We start from the raw sequence: 15,934 nt of genomic DNA, 5'->3' as shown, positions 1-15,934 counted from the left end.
CATGATAGTCCACCAATGGTGGATGACACACAACTCTAACTAAAACTCTCCTCAGTGGTGGCATTCAATGATCATCATCTGAAAAAGACAGAATGCCTCCTGATCTCCATGTCTGCCAAACATCTGATTCACGCCTGGTTAATACACCTGAGACTAGATGGCTTCAACCCCCAGCTAAAAGTAAATGTTAAATTACTTGGATTCACCCTTGCCACAAACATGTCCTTCAAAGAACACATAATTAAGAAAATCAAGACAGCAACGTACCTGCTGTCCCACCTGAAAAAAGTGAAACTTTGCCTGCCCTCTTTAGAATTACTGTGCAGTCATTGGTCCACTATGACCAAGACCGCGCTCTGATCAAATGTCTTACTCTGCTTTGATTCATACTACACACTGCAGCTTGTTTCATCAAAGGTGTGAAGAAAGTCAGGAATTGTGAATCAACAATGAAGGAACTTTGATGGCTCTCCATTAAGGCCATTTCAAGCGTGCTTGCTGGGTGCATGTTTTTAGGTTGAGACTGGGCAGTGAAAGCACTGATCTTCGAGGTATGCTGTTATCTAGACTGTGGCTGGAAGCATCTCCTATCTTTCCCTTTAGCTCCTTTCGTGCCCTTCATAAATGCATGATTTTGTTTGGTCACTACCCTCCTAACAGACTGCCCCTGCTGCATGCCATCTTACACTGTTTTTGATTTACGTTCCTTAGGGTCTTCCTCAGGCTTATTCCAGCTCGTCAGCCATATAAAGCCTGCCATGTTCGTTGCCTGCGTCTTTTCTTGATTCACTTGGAAACGTCATCTTGGTGCTTCAGGTCAGTCTATTCCCAACCAGGATTGATTTTTCAATATGCCCAGGGCTCGGTTGATGAAAGAAGCATAGGCTTGGCTCTCTGATTTCGTTTCGCTTGGGAAGCTCTGCAAACACCTCACCGCATACCTAGAACTCTATTTCTATATTACAAGTCTGTCATAGCATGGAAACAGCTATACTCAACGTCGATGACGACATTCACAAGGCTTTAGACGAAGGGGATGCCTGCCTTCTCATCCTTATTGACCTATCTGCGGCATTGGACACAGTAAACCATCCAGCCCTTTTGGAGACCCTGTCAAAACGGTCGGGCATTAATGGCACAGTACTAAAATGGTTCACCTCCTTCCTTCAACACCGCTCGAAACCAATTAAAATTAACTCCTGTCTCTCAAAGCCAACTAAAGTCACACTTGGGGTCCCGCAAGGCTCAATCCTCTCCCCGTCCCTATTCAATCTCTTCATGGAGCCCCTCACAATCATATTGGAAAAAGCCGGAGTGAATTACCACCTTTACGCGGATGACACCCAAATCTATTTCAGGATCAAGTCTCCCAGCGACATCCAACTCCTCAATACCACCCTAACCGAGATACAAACTTGGTTCTACGTTAACCACTTAAAGCTCAACCCAGACAAAACTGAACTAATCCTATTCTCTCCAAAAAAGTAACCCTCGTCCAATCCAAGAGTGGCTCAAGAATCTGGTTGCCCTAAACTGCCCCCTTACCCTATCCGACTCAGTTAAGTCTCTAGGCATCACTCTTGACAAGAACTTATCAATGGAGGCTCACATCAAAAACTCTGCAAAAAGTGCTCTCTTCTCTCTAAAACACCTCAAGAAATTGAAACCTTTTCTACCCCACGATGACCTCAAGACAGTAATTCAATCCCTAGTTCTCTCTAAAATCGACTACGGGAATGCCATTCTTACAGGGACTCCAAAAGCTCACCTAGCCCCTCTAAGAGCAGTGCTAAACATGTCCGCTTGACTCGTATCTGGAGTTAAAAGATTTGAACACATCACTCCAGCTCTCAACTGCCTCAATTGGCTTCCCATGGAAGGGAGATGTATCTATAAATTGGCCTGCATCACACACAAAACCCTTCACTCTCCTGACTCCAACTACTTAAATAACAAACTGAGTAGAGCAGGTCAATCCAGAACACTAAGAAGCTCCAACTCACTCCTTCTTATTCCTCCGAAATTGAAAAAGAAAACCACCCAATCGTTTTCTGGCAACGCGCCCAGGATATGGAGCGCTCTCCCTTGAATCCTCAGATTCAACCCCTCATTCTCCTGTTTCAAAAGGGACCTGAAACTCAATCTCCTAAACAAATACATTAATGACCAACTTCAACTGTAAATGTAAATGTAAATGTATAGGCATTTATATAGCGCACTACTTACCCGTAGGCTTCGACCGCTGCGAAACCCTTCCCGGCTTCCCTGAGAGATGGTCCCTTAATGAGTATCTCCAGGGTGAGACCAGGCATCCCCGGCGGTCTGGTGGGGCCGTTAGTGAAGATGAGGCAAGCTAATGCCCAGAGTTGCCGAGTGTGATCGCTGATCAGAGTGGGCACCGAGGCGAGAGAATTATCGAGTCCGCTGACCCTGGTCCAGAAACCTGCCGCGCCGGGAATCGAACCCTGGTCCCGGGCCGTCCTCTGCTCTCGGGTCTGCCGCCTCTAACCAGTGAGCCACACTACTTCACTAACCTAGTCTTCCTTATCCGAGTTGTCTCCTCTCTCTCTGGACATTCAAGAATAGTGGTGACCGGACTATGTCACTCTCGCCTTTTTCTTTTATTGCTCTCTCCTCCTCCGCTCCACTGCATATTTATTTCCCATGCTGTATTTTTTCTCTCCGTGGTTTGCTTCCTTACTGCCGACTATGTAATATAATATCCTTCTGCTGTTTACTGTGTGTATGTAAAGCGCTCTGATACTTACGGATCAAGCTAGCTATATAAAACTTAAATAATATAATAAATAAATATTGTTCTGGTAGCATTTCCTTTTCCTTTTCAATAAAGTGGCCAGCTGTGCCCCCACCCCTGCAGTTCAAGCGGACTAGCTGAGGGGGTCTCTCTCCACTGTTTTTCCAGTCAGCCTCTGCAACCGGGAAACGGAGAAGCTCTCACATACCTTAAGCACGTCTAATTAAAGCGTCTGTATTTATGAATAGGCAATCACACACCATTGTGAGGCTGCACTAAACAACCAGTGATGAACAGATGCTTGAATTCATCACTGACACTGGTGCCTCAGTCGCAGCCTCATTCCAGCCGATCATTTTTTAACCACCATGCCACTATATACAGATTCCTGCCAACAGACTCAGAAGTACACCAAAAGAAGGTATTTGTGTTCTCCATCAAGGATGGAACGCGGGGGTCTTATTCTTCCAGCAATAGGCAGAGTGGAGATGCAGGGGCTCCAAAAAGGAGTGAAAAACAACAAAGCCTGGGTAACACGCAAATGGTCTTTTAAAGACCTGTGCAGCACTCGGGTGAGGCTGCAATTAGGGGTCTGTGTAAGGTAACTGCTCAAGTAGAGCGCTCCAATTCCTTGAAGTCGAGTTTGCGCTTATAACACCTCAACAAAAGAAGTGGTGCTTGTTTTCTCAGCCTCAGAAGCCTGGAAGGCTGCGTGGACCGACAAAGGTTGTGAGTGACGCAATTCAGTTTAACGGTAGATGTTGCTGAGCGAGCCTGCTCACCTTTCCTTTACGCAAAAAGTCTGCCCCCTCTCTCTATTCAACAGTGAAGTACATTTGAGAGCGAGTGTCTGAGAATTGCCAATTGAAATCTGAAGGCATTCAGTTAACCCCGAAAAAACAGACTTAATAGCCAATGACAAAGTCGTACATATGCTGAGCAACCCCTCTCGCGGTGTTAAAAGTCGTTCGTTGCGGTTCTCAGTTTCCGAAAATGGCAAAATAGTTTGGAAATGGCTTACCTTGCTATCGGACTATAATTGCACCTATACTGCTGCTCGGAATCAGAATTGGCGTTTTCCCTCTAGCCCATCGATGTAAGTCCGCTCAGAGCTTTTGAAGTGAAATTCTCAAAGTCACACATAGGCATTAATGGGGCGGGGCGGGGCGGGGCGGGGCAGGGCCGTTGTCAGGGGCCTCCCACCTCCAAGAGGAGCTTCGGGGAACACAATGATGACAGCTGCTATAACAAGCATTGGCAAAGCCAATAGACATGTCGTTGCCAGATCTATTGACTTTGTCATTGTTTGTGTTTTTTTTACATGTTGCACAGCATCGCAAGCTGCTTTTTAAATGGTTTAAAGTTAAAAAAAAAAGAAAAGTGGTATTGCACTGGCCACATCATAGCATGTTTTATTTTTACTTTAAGCCATATTGTAACAAGCATTTGCAGGATTGTAAAGGACTATGTCTTTTATTTATGTGCTTTAAAAAACTTGCATGCTGTGCGTAAATTATGGTCCTTGCTTACCAGAAGCAAGGCTGGCAATAAAAGAGGCGCTGCTACTGTCAGCCCTGCCTCCTGTAAGCAAGGACTATAAGCACAACGTGTGTGTTTACGCCCCGCTTGCAGGTTTTCAAAACATATAAATAAAAGGCATTGTCATTTACAATGCCAATAGCTCAAACTCTTGCAAATGTTTGTTCTGTACTGAGACCTGCATGCCAGCATCTGCCACTCTGAAGAAGTCATGGTGTGTTTCAAATAATATACCATCACTACGCTCAGGATGTGCTTTAATGTTTAACTTTCTCCTATGTCTTGCTTCTCCCATGTCTTGCAGTATTATAACAAAACTACAAGTAATGTGGGTTTCTGTTGCCCACTCATTTTCTCAACCACGGACAGATAAACAAGGCTGATTGCTGCATCCAGACATCTGACACAGTTATTTATCGATAGCAGGTTCTTTTTCCCACCCCGCTTTCCTAGTATATTCAGTGGCAGCTGCTATTTACCAGGGGTGGAGGGGTAGGGGAGATGAAGGGTGGGTTGCAAATTAAAAAATAACCCAAAAAACACTTACCTTCCGGCCGGCCACCCAGCCTCTCGGTCAGTTACCACTGCCTCTCACTCCTGGGAAGCAGGAAGCACCCAGGCTCCTGGCTCCCCTGTCCAATCACAACGCTGCACTGCAGCATTGTGATTGGTCTGAGCACCATGGATCAGCGCTCAGACGGATAATGGGGGCCTGGGCATGTTGTGCACCCAAGCTATAATGCAGCCTGCGTGCAAAACATGCAAAGTGCGCATTACTGTTATGGTCGGGTCGAAAGGGCCGGCCAAACAGTTTTGCGCACTTTAGAGTGGAGCAACCACTCCTCCTCCTGGCCCTCTGGCAGCTTAGCCCAGCCCCACACCACAAAACTAAAATGATAACACTGGTTGTTATCATTTTAGTTTTGTTTTAACTACTGCCATAGCAGAGGAGCCACAGCTGATCACGCTAAGTTGCTCTTTTTTTAAGTGTGTCATTTTTATAGATCACTTTTAATTGTGATGTATATGCTGCTTTTCCTGCTGCAGTCTAACAGGTCCATGCTGCTGTAAACAACGAGTGCTGCTTTTACATAATTAACGGTACTCACGTTATTGGCTTAAGACACGAGGGCCAAGTGTAAGTACTGGCAATTTGTAATCATACTTACAGCTTACACACAAACTGTTACTTTAAAGTTACCCAAAGATCGCAAAAGCGGTGCAATAACTCACCAATACACTTAGCTTAAGTATTTTACGTTGATCAAAGTTACTTATGACAGAGTTGCAAACAGGAAAGAAAAGATGGCACGCAGACAGTGCTAAGGACAGAGTCAGATGCTTTTAGCAAGTACACCATACAGAATTTTGAAAGAGCTCCAGACCGAAAGGTCTTTGCACGGTGCTGTTGCTTCGAGGCATTCTTCCATTTTCTCTGAGATGTCTTCTACCTAAAGATATATGCTGTCCCCTTGTGCACTTTGTGAAAATCTATTAATGTAGGTGTTATGTCAAACTTCGAACATGAATCAGTGGTACTAACCCTCCCGCAGTACACATTATCATATCAACATGATATCGCCATTCTAGGTACAGTGAGGTCAGGGGTCTAGAGAGCCACCAGCCTCTCAGGAAGTGCACCTGATAGCGAGGAGAAAGGAGGTGACAAGCAAAGAGAAGGGGCATTTGGGGACATGCACATTTGGAAGACTAGCTTCTGCATTGGCAGGCCAAATGTTTGCAGTGTTAGGAGTCTCCAGCAGAGCCAACCATGACGCTGCTGGGGGTGGGAGCCACCGAGAAAAGGAAGAGAGTACATAATAGTAATTGCATTTATATAGCGCTTACTACCCCTGACGAGGCTTCAACTCCATTTTCAGCCAGTAGCACGCTCCTCCGAAACCCAAAAAGGATTAGTGGTGAGATAATAAGGTTAAAAGATGACTCAATATCCTCAAGGAAACCATTTATAGTCCTGGGCTTTCCTTCACCAACCTAATGCTTTCTGGTAGTTGTCGCCTTGGCTATTTGCAGCTGAAACAATTTTTACACACCCACACCTGATAGCAAAGATTTTCTCATTCATCTCCGGTTCAGGGGCTGGTGTTCCTGCTGACATGGAATAATCTGGTACATTAATCTTTAGATACTGAACACATAACCAGAGGACAAGAAAAGTTATTTCCAGATTATTGGGGCTTTTGAGAACTGAAGTCAGCAGATCAACTGGTGATCCTAGACCATAGGTCTTCAAACTTTTAGATGTCGAGACCCCCATGTCAACATTTTCAGGTGAAAGGACCCCTTCCTGACAAAAATGTCTAAACCTATAGGCAGGGCTTTGTATTCATCGTGTTAAGTTTTGTCAGCGCTTTAGGATACAAGTTAAGAAAACAAAGTTCTTTACCGTTTTTAATCCTGTTGTCAGCGCGTTACAGCTCGCACCGTATTTTAAAAAGAATCGCCTGCAATATTCCATCACTGACGGACCTCTCGAGAGCTAATCGTCTCCCGGTTCCATCTTCGAAGGACTTCTTGGAACTTTCCTGAGTCTCCTGGATTCGGCGCTCCGACGTCCTGAAGTGTATTGTGGGTACGCTGGTTACACTTGCGTGTGACGTCACACGCATCGGCGGCCATTTTGGTAAAGTGTGAAGGTTTTGCAACGAGCATTTTTCACCAACAATCTTCAACGGTGATTCGCACACCTTGTGCGATATCTTCATCTGTGATTACTCATCTCTTTTGGATTACTTCATCGGTGATACGCTCACCAGTTGTGAATTGGCATTAGTTTTATTATTATTATTTTATCGATTTTAACATTATTATTTAAGGTATTTATACAACTTTGATTCTACTGTATTGATGTTACTTTGATTATTCCTGCATAAGTCATCCAGTTTTGTTCTCAGTTTTAATTCATTATGTCTCAGCCCAATTATAATATAAGTGCACCTCAGGCTTTTTGGGTTTCAGGCAGCGAACCTCCACTTAAATGGTTGGAGTGGAAACCTTATTTCTGTAATTATATTGATGCATTGGATGAGGATGGTAAAATGTCCCATGCTCAAAAGAAAAGATTACTTTTACATTCTTTAGGTCCTGTTGGATTGAAAGTGTATGAGACTATGACTAAATCTTCTTTTCCTGGTGATTTAAATGTGTATATGCTGGCGCTACTGCATTTAGACACGTATTTTGAGCCTAAAGTTTGTATAGGTGTAACTAGGTACAAATTCTTTTCAAGGAAACAAGCTAAAGATGAAAATATTGATCACTATCTTTCTGACCTTAAGAAATTGTCATTAGACTGCAAATTTGGTGTGTTACAAGAAGAACATATTAGAGACCAAATTGTTGTGCATTCTTATAATGCTTCTATTCAAGATAGATTGTGGATTAATGGAGATTCTCCTTTAGATGACATTCTAGCAATCGCACGTAAAGCGGAAATGTCTGGCAGATGTGCTAATGTGATCAAACTTCAGTGTGAGTGCATGGTGATCAGTGTGAGTGCAATGTGATCGCTCTGAGTGCATGGCGATCGCTGTGAGTGTATGGCGATCGCTGTGAGTGCATGGCAATCGCTGTGAGTGCATGGCGATCAGTGTGAGTGCATTGTGATCACTGTGAGTGCAGGATGAGCGTGAAAGTGAATGCGAGAATGAGTAGTGAGTTGTCTGAATGCAGGGTTGTTGTGTTTGCATTCTTAATGTACTATTTCTTTAATTGTACTTGTTCCAGTTATGTCATTTTCAGAATATGGAATGTTACATATGTCATGTACTGTGCATCTTTTGTAAGGGACAGTTGTTCCTGTGATGCTGAACTTACTGGATGACATGTACTGAGCTCTTCGTCTTATTAAAGGATTTACTTCACTTCAATCCTGAATTTATTCATCATTTCACTGGCGACAGGATTCGAAGAGCAGAACCTACGTGGGCAACTTATTTGAACTTTATTTTGGAATTCATCATTTTTTTTTCTCTTCAAATTCGAGTTAAAGTGGACTGGAAAAGACTTTGGTAACTATTCTGAATACCGACTTTGGTAAATATAATGATTACCTCATTGGCGATTTTTTTAATCACCTTAAGATTAATTTATGTGTGCTTGAGCTGATTTAAGCTGATTTCTATTGTTGACTTTCAAACTTAGACTATTAAACGTATTGAATTTGATGCACTTTTGGATATATACTCGTGATTGCATCAAGTTAACATCGTAATGACTTTGTATTCATCGTGTTAAGTTTTGTCAGCGCTTTAGGATACAAGTTAAGAAAACGAAGTTCTTTACCGTTTTTAATCCTGTTGTCAGCGCGTTACAGCTCGCACCATATTTGAAAAATAATCGCCTGCAATATTCCATCGCTGACGGACCTCTCGAGAGCTAATCGTCTCCCGGTTCCATCTTCGAAGGACTTCTTGGAACTTTCCTGAGTCTCCTGGATTCGGCGCTCCGACGTCCTGAAGTGTATTGTGGGTACACTGGTTACGCTTGCGTGTGACGTCACACGCATCGGTGGCCATTTTGGTAAAGTGTGAAGGTTTTGCAACAAGCATTTTTCACCAACGATCTTCAACGGTGATTCGCACACCTTGTGCGATATCTTCATCTGTGATTACTCATCTCTTTTGGATTACTTCATCGGTGATACGCTCACCAGTTGTGAATTGGCATTAGTTTTATTATTATTATTTTATCGATTTTAACATTATTATTTAAGGTATTTATACAACTTTGATTCTACTGTATTGATGTTACTTTGATTATTCCTGCATAAGTCATCCAGTTTTGTTCTCAGTTTTAATTCATTATGTCTCAGCGCAATTATAATATAAGTGCACCTCAGGCTTTTTGGGTTTCAGGCAGCGAACCTCCACTTAAATGGTTGGAGTGGAAACCTTATTTCTGTAATTATATTGATGCATTGGATGAGGATGGTAAAATGTCCCATGCTCAAAAGAAAAGATTACTTTTACATTCTTTAGGTCCTGTTGGATTGAAAGTGTATGAGACTATGACTAAATCTTCTTTTCCTGGTGATTTAAATGTGTATATGCTGGCGCTACTGCTTTTAGACACGTATTTTGCGCCTAAAGTTTGTATAGGTGTAACTAGGTACAAATTTTTTTCAAGGAAACAAGCTAAAGATGAAAATATTGATCACTATCTTTCTGACCTTAAGAAATTGTCATTAGACTGCAAATTTGGTGTGTTACAAGAAGAACATATTAGAGACCAAATTGTTATGCATTCTTATAATGCTTCTATTCAAGATAGATTGTGGATTAATGGAGATTCTCCTTTAGATGACATTCTAGCAATCGCACGTAAAGCGGAAATGTCTGGCAGATGTGCTAATGTGATCAAACTTGATAATACTTCTATTAATAGTGAAGTTGTAAGCAAAGTTAATGCTGTTGACAGAAAGAAATTTAACTATAGCTCAAAGAATAATTTGAGTACTAGTAACAGACCATTTTTTGCAAAACAGTTTCAGGGTTCTAAACTTAAGTGTTACAGATGTAATAGTTCTGAACATTTAGCAGACTTTAAAGGATGCCCTGGCCTCAAAATTAAATGCGCTAATTGTGGATTAAAAGGTCATTTAACAAAAGCTTGTAACAGGAAGAAGAAAAACAAAGTTAATTTTGTGAATGATATTGATGAGGATGAAGTTCTGGAGAATGATCCAGAAGACAATTTGGTTATGGATTTGCATGACAAATTGGTTTTAAAAATCTGTGATGAAGATGTGGTTAACAAACCAATTTGTTCGATGAGTATTGGTGGGGTGGATATCAAGATTTACGCTGACTCTGGTTCGCCCTATACAATTATTAACGAAGAAATGTGGAAATCTTCTTTTGTCCAACAAGTAGGAGACAAAATATTGGCTCCAGACATTCACCCTGAAGGCTATATGGGGGAACCTATTAATATCCTTGGTTTCCGTTGGTTTGTATTTAGATTTAAGGGTGGAGAATGTAGAGGGAAATTATATATTGCAAAAAAGGGTCCACCAGTCTTAGGGTGGTTTGACCAAAAACAATTGCACATCATTCTAGACCCAAATAGTCGTGAACAAGTTTTGGTGGTGGATGACAGTATTACTGTGACTAAGGAAATTTTACATAAGTTTCCGAAAGTGTTTAGTAAAACTTTGGGGAATTTAGTTGGATTCGAGCACAAAATCATAATTAAGGACAATGCTTGCCCTAAAGTGCATAAATGTAGAAATGTTCCCATCCTTGTGAGAGAGGAAGTAAGTAAAGAATTGGATAAATTAGTTTCTACTGATATAATTGAACCTATTGAAGCTAGCGAATGGGTTTCTCCGATCGTCGTTGCGAGACGGAGCAATGGAAAAATTAGGCTATGTGTAGATCTAAGGTATTTAAACAACAACATTGTGGTTGACAAGTTCCCACTGCCTAAAATCAATAAAATGGTCTCTAGTCTGGGAAATGCACAATGGTTCTCGACCATAGATCTATCATCGGCATATCATCAAATTGCCTTGTGTCCTGAATCAATGAAATTTACATCTTTTATAACCCCTTTTGGGTGCTTCCGTTATAAGCGGATGCCTTTCGGCTTAGCCTCGGCGGCCGCTGTCTTCCGGCGTTTAATGTATCAGATTTTTAAGGAAGAAAAAGGTGTCAGATTTTTTCAGGATGATATACTTGTGTTTGGGGATGATGAAAGTGAGCATTTGTCTAGATTGGAGAGAGTTTTGAGCATTCTTGAGAGCAAAGGCCTTACGGTAGAACATTCCAAATGTAAATTTGCACAAAGGAGTGTGACTTACCATGGTCATATTATTGATAAGGAGGGTGTTAGACCTAAACCTACTCTGGTTTCAGCTATTTCTGATGCTCCTGTTCCTACGTGTAAGGATGACATTAAGTCATTTTTAGGCATGGCTGAATTTTGTTCAAAATATGTTCCTAATTTTGCCAATGTCACTTATAATATTCGGCAGCTGTTAAAAAAAATGTAAAATTTGAATGGTCTAGTTCTTGTGATGAAGATTTTAAGAATATCAAGTTAGCTATTGCTAAAGCCACTTCCCTGCGAAATTTCGATCCATCTCTGGAAAGCATAATTACAACTGTTGCTAGCAACAGAGGTCTTGGAGCTGTATTAGCTCAAGTGGATGAAAAGGGCAGGGAGAAAGTTATTGCTTATGCTTCAAGATCCTTGTCTCCTTGCGAAGAGAAGTACCCTATAATAGAAAGGGAAGCCTTAGCGTGTGCTTGGGCATTAGAACATTTTAAATCTTTTGTTTGGGGGAAAATGTGTTTATTACGTAGTGATCACAAGCCATTGCTAAAAATTTCTGACAACGGAAGGTGTGATCAATGCGTCTGCGAGGTTGGCTAGGATTTCAATGAGGTTGCAGAATTTCATTTACAGGATTGCATACGTTCCAGGCAAGAGTAATATCCTGGCGGATTTTTTGTCAAGGATGTCAAGGATGCCTGTCATGTTAGAAGAGTGTGACAATAATGAGTGGAATGGTTTGCAAGTTGCTTTTGTCCATGATGAAGGTCTTTCAGCCTTCAGCCTTCAGTAAGGAGGAGTGGAATAAGGAGTATTCAACTGATGTTGTTTTGCAGAAGGTAATTTCTTTTACTGTGGATAGTTGGCCTAGTATTTGTTGGATGAGGCTATCAGACCTTTTTGGGAGATTAGGTCTGAACTTTCTGTTGTGCAGGAAACACTTTTAAGAGGTGAAAGGATAATTCCTCCAGTGACCTTGCGTGAGGGGATTATTGAACTTTTCCACGAAGGACATCCAGGTATTGTGCGATCAAAGTCATTGATTAAGCATTTGTTTTGGTGGCCGGGTTGTGATTCTCAGACAGAAAAAGTGGTTAGAAATTGTGTTATTTGTGCTTCTGCAGATAAGACCTTGCATACTTTTCGTCCTCCTATGTTAGAGTGTTCCTTTCCTGAACATCCTTGGGAGTGTGTAGCAGTTGATATTATGGGTCCTATTCAAAGGGGAGATGATTACCATCAATTTTTAATTGTTATTATGGACCTTTTCTCGAAATGGCCTGTGGTTAAGGTGGCTGAGAAAGCTGACACGGATTCTGTACTTTCCTTTCTTGATGAGACTTTTGTTACCGAGGGAATTCCTTCTTGCATCCTCACGGATAATGGGGTTCAATTCTTGTCCATTAGGGCAAAAACATACTTTAAAAAATTAGGTATTAGACACAGGACTACATCGCTTTATAATCCTATTGGGAATGGTGTTGTTGAGCGTTTTAACAGGGTTTTGAAGAATACCATTCAGTTGTCTTTGAGTAATAATTTAGATTGGCCTACGCAAGTGGGAAAGGTAGTTTGGAATTACCGCATCACTAATAATGACTCTACTGGAGTTTCACCATTTGTGTTAATGAAAGGTAGGAATCCATGTTCAAAGAGCATTCCTGCTTGGCTGTTTACTAGTGATGTGGATCCTTGGTCTAGAGAAGTAGTGAAAGCACGTATGGAACTCAGGCATGATAAAAGTAAAAAATATCATGACTTAAAGCATGGTTCTAAGGAAGTTCAGATTAAGGTTGGGGATTGGATTAGAGTCAAGAAACCTTTAAAGGTGCGGAAAGGTGATTCACAATTCTCTGAGCCCTTTAAAGAAGCGGAGGTTTTGAGAAACTCTGTAAAACTTAATGATGGGAAGGTTTGGAATTTGAGTAGGATTGCAAAATGTAAGCCTGGTAATTCTCAGGTTCTTTGGAAACCAGAGGATTTGGATGTTAATAGTTCTTCTGAGAATGATGAGTCTCAAGTTGATTCTGATGTGGTTAATAGCCCTAGTATTAGTGAGGTTCCTTCTACGAGTGATGTTGTTGTTTCTTCTGGTGAGGTTTCAGGAGAAAATGTTGTTCCTGAAGAAGGGAGTTCTCTTTCTGTGGATGAGGATTCTTCATTGTGTCATCATTCCTCAAGGAGGAGGATGGTTCCTCTTTGGCTTAAGGATTATATTATGTGTAATAAGTAGTTTTCAGAATCTATTTTCTTTCCTGTATTTATATGTTGCGGTATCAATTATATTCTTTATGTTATTTTTGTTTCTTGTTTTTTTTAATTATTATTAAGAAAGGGGGATGTGTTGTGTTTGCATTCTTAATGTACTATTTCTTTAATTGCACTTGTTCCAGTTATGTCATTTTCAGAATATGAAATGTTACATATGTCATGCACTGTGCATCTTTTGTAAGGGACAGTTGTTCCTGTGATGCTGAACTTACTGGATGACATGTACTGAGCTCTTCGTCTTATTAAAGGATTTACTTCACTTCAATCCTGAATTTATTCATCATTTCAAAGTTGCATTCACAGAAACTTGAAGCGTAGGGTTTCAGATATAAGTTAAACTATTGCTATAATGGCATTAATCAGAAATAGAGGGTGGAGGAAATTAATAATGTGCTGATCCTGCAACTAACTTCCAGTCTTATGAATAGGGTTTCCAGCTCATTATTTTGATGGCCCAGAAAAATGAGGAGTCACTTAAAGCTGTACTTGTAGCACTTATCTGCGAATACTTAGAACAGCAAATATAAATAGAAAGCACTTTTAATTGTGTTCTAGGGCTGCCTTAATGATTCATGACTGATAATTAAAGAGAACAAAGACAGAAAAGTCGCATAACTAATTAATACATACTTTTTTATTTATAACTCTATTTAGTGTCAAGAGCAGGTCTCTGCAGGCTCTTTAAACAACACACGGCAGGCGTTTTTCTTTTGGCAACCCAACTTTATATTTCTTTTCATTAAATGCATTCCCACACTACAGCAGTAAGTGCAAAAATACAAATGTAAGGAATAGGCAGAGTGGGGGCCCAGGGGGTACTGGAACCATAAAAAAAAGAAGCCTTGGTAACCAGTTAACAAAGTTATGTAAATATGCAAATGGTCTTTAAAGACCTCTGAAAAACTCGGCTATGCTGGAGATAAGACTCCAGACAGCAGCCCGGGCTGAGACACAGGACGGGGGAGGAGGGAAGCTGAAGCCCTATAGTCCATGGAAGAAGTGTGACTGTGAATGCGCGACCCCCTTCACATCACTCCACGGCCCCCGTGGGGATCTCACCCACGGGGGCCTTGTTTGCTCACCACTTGCAGGTTTTTAAAACACATAAATAAAAGGCATTGTCATTTACAAAGCCAATAGCTCAAACTCTCGCAAATGCGTGACATATCACATTGGGATTGGTTTTCTGAGAAAAAGGATTTTGATGTGAACTTCTACTCTGTGCAAGCAAATAAGAGAAATAGCACATGCTGAAATGCAGTGAAATCTTCCGAAGCTTTTTTCTTGATGCCTCACCAGTAACTGGGAAATCCATCAATTTACAATTAAACACACACCTCTCTTAATTATAATGTCAGTGCTTTGCTAGTGTCTGAAGCGGGTTCACTGGTAAAGCGTGGTAGAATAACAGTACAAGTACCAGAATGCAGCATTTGCACAGTGCTAGATTTCAGCATCAAGTTTGGAATGGTCCGCATTGCCTGGCCAGAGCTTTGAAGTTAAGCTGTTGCATCTGTGAAGAGCTCACCCAGTCCGATATTTCATTTGAAATCTGGAATTTTTATTGCAAATGTTTTAGTGTATTAAACAGAATTACAAATCACAGTGTGCAACAAACAAATATCGGGCCTGGCTGCAGCGGTCGAAACACATTAAAAAATAAGTACCGACTCAAGGGTTGTTGAATTTTTAACTATTGAAAAGCCCTACGATGCTCTCCGAGTCCTCTGGGTTTATATGACCGAACCTGCGTGCCTTTGACGATCAGTGTCTGACATTTTAGATGGATCCGGGAGGGGCTGATGAGAGCTCGTTGACCCCCTAGGGCAGGAGACATTTGTTGTTCTTCTACCCTAAAGATAGGCCACTTGTGCAGTTTGTATAACCTGTTTGGTGCCACCTGTTGGTGATCTAGGTGGAAGTTGCCTAAAATTGGCCCACCTACAAACAGTGCTTCTACATCAGGATAATGGGGATGCGATTCAGCCTTTCGCACAAAGACAGAGCATTAATATGGATCCAGCACAACATGAGATGCAGAAGAGAGGGCGCGCTCTAGGGCAAGGCCAAGGTGGATGGTTCGGACACCACCAGCAGGAGGGCACCAGATTGCCACTCCAACTAGAGAATGTGGGCTCAGTGGCTGTAATGGGGCAACAAAATCCAACTTTGCTAAGAAGATAAATAATACTGAATAAGCCCAGCTGATTTTACACACTACTGTCGGTGATTAGGCACCAAGAAGCCAATGAAAGAATGTGCGCTTAATCGCTGAAATAGGGTAATACTGCCCAGAGGGGAGCAAATAGCTGAGAATAAGTTCCGCTGATGCCACACACTGATGCAAGTGATTAAGCACTAAGTAATTGGCGGATGTTGCTCTAAAAAGATACGCTGTGACATAACACAGCATTGGATTCGGCTACGCCAATCCATTGGCCGACGCACTTGCATCATGCATGGGAAGGCGCAGTCTGCACGAGAGACCGTGTGTAAGCTACACTTCCAGAGTCTGCGAGCATTCACTGCCAAGCTTCCTTTGCTTAGAGTAAGCAACGAGAAGAGATGCTA

The 15,934-nt window shown here is 41.6% G+C and overlaps 1 protein-coding gene across 1 annotated transcript in view; it reads right to left on the bottom strand.

Moving 5' to 3' along the window:
- The window catches only part of LOC147701898 (histo-blood group ABO system transferase-like), a 621,989-nt gene extending 618,139 nt beyond the window's left edge, over window positions 1-3,850 (bottom strand). The window contains exon 1 of the mRNA XM_086930527.1: window positions 3,777-3,850. The gene's annotated coding sequence lies outside the window, so the exon portion shown is untranslated. The remainder of the gene's footprint in view (window positions 1-3,776) is intronic.
- Between the last annotated feature and the right edge of the window lie 12,084 nt (window positions 3,851-15,934).

This window comes from Lissotriton vulgaris, chromosome 7 (assembly GCF_964263255.1).
Source record: "Lissotriton vulgaris chromosome 7, aLisVul1.2, whole genome shotgun sequence".
Classification (NCBI taxonomy): Eukaryota; Metazoa; Chordata; class Amphibia; order Caudata; family Salamandridae; genus Lissotriton; species Lissotriton vulgaris.
Note: the sequence above shows the minus strand (reverse complement) of the source record. Positions and strands in the feature narration are given on the sequence as shown.